Raw genomic sequence first — 9,844 nt, forward strand, 5'->3', positions numbered from 1 at the left:
GTCATAATGTTTTGAGAATTAATAATATTGTGCCATATAAGCATTATTAAATGATAATGATGAATGTAAAAGTGCATTCAACTCACCACCCTAGGTAATCAAAACTATCTTTGCTCTCATTAACACAAATTTTGTTTATGAAATCCACTGGAGAGATTAGTAAAGCAATTAAGTAATGCTAATAAAATGTTTTAATATCCAATAAATGAGACTTTGTGATGCATTACAAATCGGTGCTTATACTCAACACCCGAAGAAGCAGATAAGATAAAATAGCACATTATATAATTATGTGTAAGAGCTTATATTTTTGCATGTTGGGGTTGCCAACTGTCCCATATTTAAGGTAAAAAACAGCTGTTTAGTCAACATAAATTTGCAGAAGGGTAACATGTTATAAGTTTCTCAGAAATTGACCTCTTGAGGTTTTTGGAATAGTGGTTTTGTACTACAACATATCTTAAACGTACACCTCAAAGTTACATGATGAATGTGCCGTCTTTATAAAAATAGTAAATTGCTTTCACGTTGCAATAAGTATAAAAAAGTACAGTGTCTGCTTATGCCATCCATTCAATGTGAAATTCACATAGTATTGACTCATGTAAATGCATGGCCTGCACCCTGAACAAATGTTTTTCTTTTGGACATGTTGATACTGTATTCTCTACAAGCAAAGTCTGCACAACTGATGCAAACTCACCTCAAATATGCTTTTGGATATGTAAATGATACATTTTAATAATAAATACATCTAAAAATGGAAACAGGTGGAGTTTAGATTGATATTTGGTTTGCCCTGTACTGATCATGCACACATACGATGAGACGTTTGCATATGCTAAAGTGTTGAAGACACAAAGACGAGTTCATGCCCTGGCAGCCAAATATCAGATGTAAAAGAGTAGTACTGAAGACTATTATCCAGACATCTAGTTTCCATTTGCATCCTCACCTGAAAGCATGAAACACACATCAGGAATATTCTTGCTTAGGGACAATAGCTCAGAAAATAAGTGCACTTCTTCCAGCAGGTTGGTAATAGGTTTTTCTTTGTGACCATATGTCTTCATCGGTTTACAACTGGTATTATAATGTGTTTTGGGCGATCCAATCACAAGTGTTAAAGTGAGACATATTGCCGTTTACATCTGGATAGCATGCATCTCAAAAGTGTGTTCAGATTTCAAAGGCATTGTTTCTGATTTCACCAATACACCGATAAAGGTGAACCGACTGTACAAAGGGGTATATAAAGATGATATAGATCAGTAATTCTCAAAGTGTGGTCCGCCAAACCCCCCCAGTGGTCCGCCAAAAGATGACCTAAACTAGGCAAGTGTTTATACAATCGTCACTTATTTAAGTAGATTTTTAATGCACTTGCAAAACTGTGATATCCGTTCTTGCCATTCTGTTTTAATAAAGTAAAAATGGATCGGTGGCTAAACCAAAGAGGAGTCAAAATAAAAGATCAAGCGTCAACTGAAAGCAGCTAAAATACACAGATCTATTAGTTTTGTAATGTACTAGTTTTTGTTTCATGTGTAAAATCCCTGTAATTTCAGTGATTTTGGACATTAAGGGGAACATTTTTTTTCAGTATTTTAAACTAATCTCTAATGGCTCTTTGGAATGACATTAAGTGGGACCTAGGCTGTTGTTTAATTGCTTTTTTCACATGTGCAGTTTGTTGTTCATATTAAGCTGCAACTCATTTCACATTTACTTTTTCAAATGAAATAAAATTCATATAATCATTTCTGGACATAGCATTGCATTTGTTTTAAAAAAATTAGTTTTTGACTTGGAACAGTTGCATATTAAACTTAAACTTAGTTTATTATTCCTATTTTGTTGTTTTTTGGGTGAGTGTTAGAGTGGGATTTTGTTAGGTGGTCCTCAGAAAAAAATTGGAAGATAAAGTGGTCCTTGGGCTGAAAAAGTTAGAGAAACACTGATATAGGACAAAGACAGTTGTTCATAGAGTTTCAACAACCAACCATGTCAAGGGTCACAGGTGAGGGGGTTTGCTGATGGCAAAATCCAAAATCCTGCATGACAACCGCACACATACACAAACGTCACCATCTGCTTCTGTGTGCACAGTTGGGCCCAATGCGAGAACACATTAGCATGGTGCAATGTGTGTGTAGGTGGGTCAGCGCAGTCACGGCAGTGTTTGTGGACAGAGGCCGTGTTACAAAAAATATCAGATTAGGAAGAAAAAGGCGTATGGTGTCAAGAGGTATGAATTACAACAAGCCCCATCTGTTCGCACTCTCTCAATATCATTATCATCAGCTCTCTAATTATTCTCATTACGACTATTTATTTAGTCACAGCAGTGTCACACAGCAGCATCATTCAGAGGAAATCTCAAGAGCACAAGCATGAATCGATATTACTGAAATGATGCAACTAGGTTTCTGTGTAATGCATATGCTTTCCTTAACTGTTGTTTTTGCTAATATTCACAGAAAGAAAATAGTGACGAAAAATAATGAACTAAAGATGCTCTTCGTGAACTTTATAGCTGTTTTGAAGCAGCGCGTTGACAGGCGCCTTCAGGGGCACCAGTAACCCCAGGAAATCATTAGCAGTAAGAGCCCATTTCAGCTGTGCTCCGTCTGATTGAGGAGCTTAAAGAGAACTTCATAATCATGTTAAATTAAAGGTCCTTTAGATTTAATCTAACCCTTTCCCATCTCTTAATTACTTATTTGTCCCAATTATTTGCTTTACTGAGCCCATTAAAGGCCCTTTTCACCTCCGAATTAACCAGTAGCAGCTGTAATCATGCCAGTGTGAAGCCCTCTTCATTAGAGCGCAAGCGCGCACACACAGATATTGCAGAGGGGAACGTGTCGGAGAATACCGGCACTCTTCTGATGAGAACCGGCATTAAAGTCGATCGGCTTCGTCAGGTGATGTTTCAGAGAGGAACCCAACTGTGCTGAGATCATCCGTAGCTGTCGCACCGTCCTACGCGACACACAAAAACACTCATCACAGAATATGAATCATCATCCGATACTCGTTGTGTGATGTATCACTGCATATGTAATGTAATTTATGTGCAAATAAAACATTTCCTCCAACAGGCACCTTCTCAGCGTGGTGCAAATCTCTCATATCTGCTGTGAATCATGCTGAAGATCTCTACTTTTCCTGCCAAAACAGGATATTAACAATTAAAACAGTGCCGGTGTGTCATCATTTATCAACATCTCACATGATGGAAGATGATGGACGTTTATTATTGTGCGAATGTGCAGAAATGATGTATCATTAATGATGAAATAGATCTGTGGAGCTCGAAGCTAAAGGAAAGAAGAGTAATGTCATTGGACAGTTAAAGGCAGCGGCTGTGTCAGGATTGAGGAGAAACCTTTTCACAAAACTTTATGGGTTCATCTGTGCAGAACAGTGTATAGTTGCTTAATGACCTGAGCTGAGACAGTGTGCCATTACACCCCTAATGACCACTGCAGGAATCCTTCCCTTAAACCAAGTTATACATATCCATTTCCAGCTGGTTGAAGTTACTGTCTCTTATAAACATACCTGATGATTAATTTCGTAATGAACTGCACCCTATTCGAGGCAATGTACTCAGAGCTCTATGATAGGCTGTAACCTTATTAGGGATCAGTAAGCTGATACAGTATATGAAAGAAATTGTTGAATCATTAATACTCTAATGTTATAATCAGTAGCTGTCACCTGTGTACAGGTATACTGTAGTAACCTTTTTGTGAGCAAGGGCTACCACAATGGATAAAACATCTGGAGGGCTACTTTTTTATATAGTCTACTCAAAACTTTTTTGTTTTATTTGGTGATTTGTTTTAGTTTTGTTCAAAATATTAAGCTATGCTAATTTAAAAAAATGTAATAAATAAAAATTACAATTTAGACTATTAATAAAATGTGCATTGGTGGGCCCCTCACAGACATTGGAGACCCCTGCTGTAGTGTATAGTGACAACAAAACTAGAAAATAACAAACTGTGATGAGACTTAATGTGCAATGATGTGCAAATATAAATCTCTCACTAAACATGTACTGACAAAGTCTCTAAAGTGTATGAAAAAGAAAATCTAATATATTTTACTAATTCATTTGCATGCAAATAATAGCCCATTCAATTCAACAAAGTAAGTTTAACAGGACAACGTTATTTTTTATATTAAATTAGCATAGTAGCTGCTCATACTATGCTGTTATTCATACAGTATAAATATTGCTACAGACTTTTGCTGTACCAATAACACTGAGAATTTATTGGTTGCAGACATACTGGCAGTTCAAGTGTTGTTATGCTTTGGCTTTGTTTGCATCTATGTAAATGGAGCAGAGATATAATAGTACTGTTGTATGCATAGCCTATAAACAAACAATATCACACTTGCATTCCTGCTGTGGCTGAATGATATTCAGTACAAAAGCACATCTGCTAATGTGTAATGTAAGGAATAATTGACGACGGGCCGTTAAAATATTTGAAAATAATGCACACCCAAGGTGGTAGTGTGGAACTCTGTGGAAGGTCTTCATTTGTTAAAAATGAGCCGATAAAATATTTCAAATCAAGATTTAATCTTCCTTACCTTACTTATAAGTCATGTAATAAGCGGGATAATTTACAGGCAGCATGTTGTTAACTCAAAATACACCCCTTCACACACACACAAGCAGTCACATCCACACACTAAACTGACCTCTCCGTGCCTATAATAAGAGGGATAAAACTAATCTTCTCACACTGACATCTGTAAATTCAGGCGTTCTCCTTCCCTTCGGCAGGAGTCTCCTGAAGAGCTTTAAGAAAGATTCCTGAGCACGCTTGTGATGCGGGAGGAGAGACAGAAGCAGAGGATGAGTGAGGTTACTGTTTCATCTGGCTCAGTAAGCCTACACTAATTTGAGGCCCGAGTGGAGAGGCCACTTGTGTCCAGGCCTGATGAAAGCTCTTCAGAGGAGAGAAAAGAGTGGAGGATTGTATCAAATCACTGGTCGCTCTCATAGAGAAGCTCTTCTGTATCTGCCTCTCTCATGCTCTTGACAGAGCCTCTTTTCTCCATCTCCCTCTCTCTCTCTCTTCCTCTTCAGCAGTGCCACTCAACAGAATAGCCCTTTAATCTCCACCTATTCAGCTGCTCCCTTATTAAGAGCCAAACTCGGAAAAAACAAAAAAGAATAAAGAAAACAAAAAACATACCTTGTCTACGTACAGCTTTTTCACATCAGAGAGAAATGAAATGAAAGACGAGAGTGGAACGAGAGCCTGCGGGAAAATCAGCGTGCTGGGATTTGGAGTGTATCTCTCCTTCATCCTCAGAAGCACTTCTTCTTCTTCTTCTTCTGAGAACATCAAACTCAGGGCTGCCAGCTAAGAAAGGTGCATTTTTCACAAAAAGAGGCGAGAGGAAACAGAACAAGGAAGAGAAGGTCACGAGCGCTAGAAGGTAGAGCTTAAAGAGACGCATTCACTGGGATTCAATTAGCTCTGGTATTGATATTTTAAAAAGGGGTCTGAAGGCCTCTGCGCAGGGTGGGTAATGCAGACACCTGACTCTGTTAAATAGTGAGAGTTGATCTGTCAACATATGCACTGGGGCAGACAATAGAAGTCTGGGGAGATTAGTGCAAATCAATCGGTGGCAGCTGGTCAATAGAGGGCAATAGGTCGCCACCCTCCTTTGGCCACACAAAACGAAAACAATCATAAAAAATACATTTATCAAAAAATCATATGTGCAAAATTTATATTATCCTTACAGGTGCCGTTTGTCTTAAAACTCATTGCTGCACCTGCACTGCCTGGGGCAATAGCGATGGCCACAGGAGGCGGGTCTTTGTACAAATTAAGCCAAATACTGATTAAAGACATAAATGGATCTATGCGATTAATGTGAAATTTAGCCAATCAGCGTCGTGAAATCGATTCCAAGGAGGGCAATTTTCTACTGCCCCTGAGAAGCCAGCTGTCACTGCTAATGCAGATTATCAGGAGTGTATAAGTTTGAGTGTCTGTTTCCCGTGCTTACTGTACTTATGTGTGTGATTTAACACATTTCAATATCAGCACTCGATATCGCTTTTCCGCGTTCAAATTTCCATATAAATATAATCTTATCAAATTAGTAAAGGTATAAACCATTTAATGTGGTTCTGTATAATGTAAAACTGTATTTACCTAGGCATAGATAAATAATACGATCTCTGTACATGGTAATGACATATCGTGAGCCTCAAACACGTTTTTTCAAACCTCCTTCTTATGTAAACCACCAAAAGACCGCTGAAAAACAGGCCAAGCTCAACATAACATCGACTGTGACATTACAGTCGAGATGTACGCCCCCAATATGAAATACCACATTGAATTAAGTTTAATGCTGTTACAGTGCTAGCATTTATGCTGAAGTTCAAGTATTGACGTTATAGTTACTTTTTTCAGGTCCATACTGGAAAAAAAAACACAAACTTAGCACTCAGAAACGTCCATTAACAATCTCCAAACAATTGATTATTCCTCAAATTTGATATCTTCGTCTGCTACAGGCTTACAGTGCACACACAGCAATTTAAAAGAGTTGCTCTGACAAACAGCCAATCAGAACAGAGCTCAACATTATTATTCATGACCCTTTCAAATAAGATTATAATAGACCAGGGGCCTCATTTATAAAGCGTGCGTACACACAGATTTAATCGTAAAGTGCACGTACGCAAAAAATCCACAGCAAAGTCCATATTTATAAAAACTGTCTTTGACGTGGAAAAGTGGTTAGCGCCACGTCAGGGTCTGAGCAGACGTACGCACTTTTGCTGCAAGTTTTTGGAAATATAAGCCATTCTTGCTGCTCGAAATTGGGTTTAAACATCGACAAGTGCTCTTTTATATGTATATGACATTAACTAGGCATCGTTTAAAGGCGGCGATCTAAAACTGCTCAGCTGCGCACAAATTCAAGATTAGTGATAGACCGATATATCGGGCCGATATTTGCGAATTTAATGTGTATCGGCATCGGCCGCTATGTGGCTGTCGTGTTCGCCGATTTTTTTCCGGCATTATTTACAGACAGAGTGCTGGAAGCCGCAAGCGATTGCAGGTCATGTGACTAAAAACAACCAATCTTTTCATGACAACATCAAAAGATGGTTCCATAGCACCCTCAACTGTTTTTACTATTTGTTAAATATAGTTTTTTTAAGTTCTATAAATGTTACTTTTTTTAAATTGAGACTTGTAACATTGGCATCATCGTGTCATTTTTATGATGTAAATTGAGTGAGCCAAAGCAGTATCGGCTTCAAATATCGGCTCAAGAAAATCGGCAGCATGTATCGGTCATCGGCTAAGGCTGATGAAACAAAAATCGGTATTGGCACTGGAAAATCCATATCGGTTGATCCCTATTCAAGATCATTTGCAATTGATACATTTCACATTGAAAGAAAGGGGTACGCGTTTTTTCTGCTCGTACGTTCGGTTTATGAATCACACGTACGCATTTTTGATAAATGATCGTAAGATCAAATGTAGGATGTTTCTACGAAGCATTTTATAAATGAGGCCCCAGAGTTGTAAATGGATATGTTAAATAGTCCCTGCAATTTTTGCACTTAAAGCAACACCAAAGAGTTTTGGCTCTTTGCTCCCCCTACAGGTTAGAAGCGTTATTGTCCATTACCCACTGTCATAAATACTTAGGCATAGCTGGCTCTGATTGGATTGTAGGTCTGCCGTAAAGCAAGTTTTTGTAGTATTCACTCCGACTACAGGACCACTACCCGACGGTTGGAAACTTCTTTAGTGCGGTTTTGGCCGATAGAGGGCTGCAAAGCGAATGTGAAAGTGCCATTCACCCTGTTTAGAGTGGATGAACCACTGAAACTTTTTTGGAAGCGTTATTTTAAGGTAAAAAAAACTCTTTGGTGTTGCTTTAATAAAGCCACTTACCTTCTATGTATAAGAGAACAATCTAACATATTATTTCAATGCATTCTTTGGCACCTTTAAATAACATGTAATTGGTAACTTGAATAAGAATATATAAAAATATTTCCAGAGAAACTATTGGAATAGAACAGGGGTGTTAAATTCAATCCCCACTGGCCAAATCCGGCCTGCCTTCTCAATTTATGTGGCCTGTGAGAGCTTACAAATTATTTGATTGTTATTATAAGTAGTTTTTTTGCAGGGTTTTTCCTACATTCAATTTTTTTTGCGGCTACATTATGGCAATCTATGGTATGCTACATTATGTCAATAAATAGTACACTACATTATGCCAGTGTATAGTACACTATATAAGGGGCAACGTTTTGTACGTTATGTTATGGCAACGTATGGTATGTTAGGTGTTGGCAATGTATGGTAAACTACGTTTTGGCAGCGTATGGAGCGTTATGTTAGGGCAACGTTTGGTACATTACGACGCTAGAGCAACAGTTGGTATGTTACGTTATGGCCACGTTGTATGCTACGTATTTTCAAGGTATGGTATGCTATGTCGTCAACGTATGGTATGCTACGTTTTGGCAACGTATGTTACGTTAAATAGAAAAATCTATAAATTATAAAAAATTATTTTATATTAATAATATTGCACTTAGTTACTTGGTTAATTCTGGTTATTTGTAATTGTTCTGAGAAATGTATGTAACTTTGTTTTTCTCTTGGAAATATTAAAATACAATAATACATAATAATGTATAACTTTTTGTATATCATTGTAGAGCCTACAAATAAATATATATGTGATAAGTTATCTGAATGTAAAACTAGGAATTTGTTGTCCCCCTCCAAAAAAATTAGCACCAGTGCCACTCAAATCAATAAGTCTCATTTGATATGTCATGGTAATGCACAAAGCTAACAGCTCATTTAACAGGCTGGTACATCAATCCAGACTAAACCAATGCCAGAGTGAAACTGACTTCATACCAGATACAAAAAGTCAAGTATTTAACCCTGCAAACAACTGCAACTGCTTCAGGACCCACACTATATTTTTTGTTTATACATTACACATCATGTGGCAACCCAACACAGTACCACAATTATAGGTTTAATACATGTTTCAATTCCTGTTGTCTGCTAAAATAATTGATACAATATTTGAAGACCTTGAATAGCGGGGACAGTTATGTTTGACAAGGCGAAACTTTCCACAGCAACTTGGAAACCCAGATTCTTAGAGAAAGTTTGCATGATCCATGGGTGCATTCAAGACTCTTTGAAACCCACCCACGGGACCATAATCACGTTCACAAGATGTCCCTGTGGAACATTGAGCTATCAAATGATACCACATATGATACCAGTGTCTCAATTTTCTGCATAAGTGCACCACTTTGGCAATCATAGGGAGCTTTTCAAATTGGGTATGCCAAATTCAGAAATCGAAAACAAAACCTGGAAGAGGTTCATTCCTATATTAGTTACCCAGAAGCTATTGAAGAAACAATTTTTTTCCATAAGAAATAACAGCCTTCGGCAGCAGACAGTTTGATTTCTTTTGATTCTGATCAGGTTGCATATACATAATTAAAGCTGGAGCAGGTGAGAGACAGACGTATGATGAATTCATACCCTTAATCTTAATGACATTCCCTCAATCTCTAAAATAAATCCTGATCAATACCACTAAACTGTTCAAAAGGGTGTGTTAAGTGGTTTCGTGACTGTGAGTCAGCTGGCTCTGTGGTTAAAACTTTCTCTCTCACAAAAACACAACAAGTCTCAACTCTTCCATCAGCCCTTTAGCAGTATGATACCATGTGGGAACATTTGCTTGTCATCTCTAATGTTCATGGTCTTAATTG

Source organism: Paramisgurnus dabryanus, chromosome 2 (genome assembly GCF_030506205.2).
Source record: "Paramisgurnus dabryanus chromosome 2, PD_genome_1.1, whole genome shotgun sequence".
Lineage (NCBI taxonomy): Eukaryota > Metazoa > Chordata > Actinopteri > Cypriniformes > Cobitidae > Paramisgurnus > Paramisgurnus dabryanus.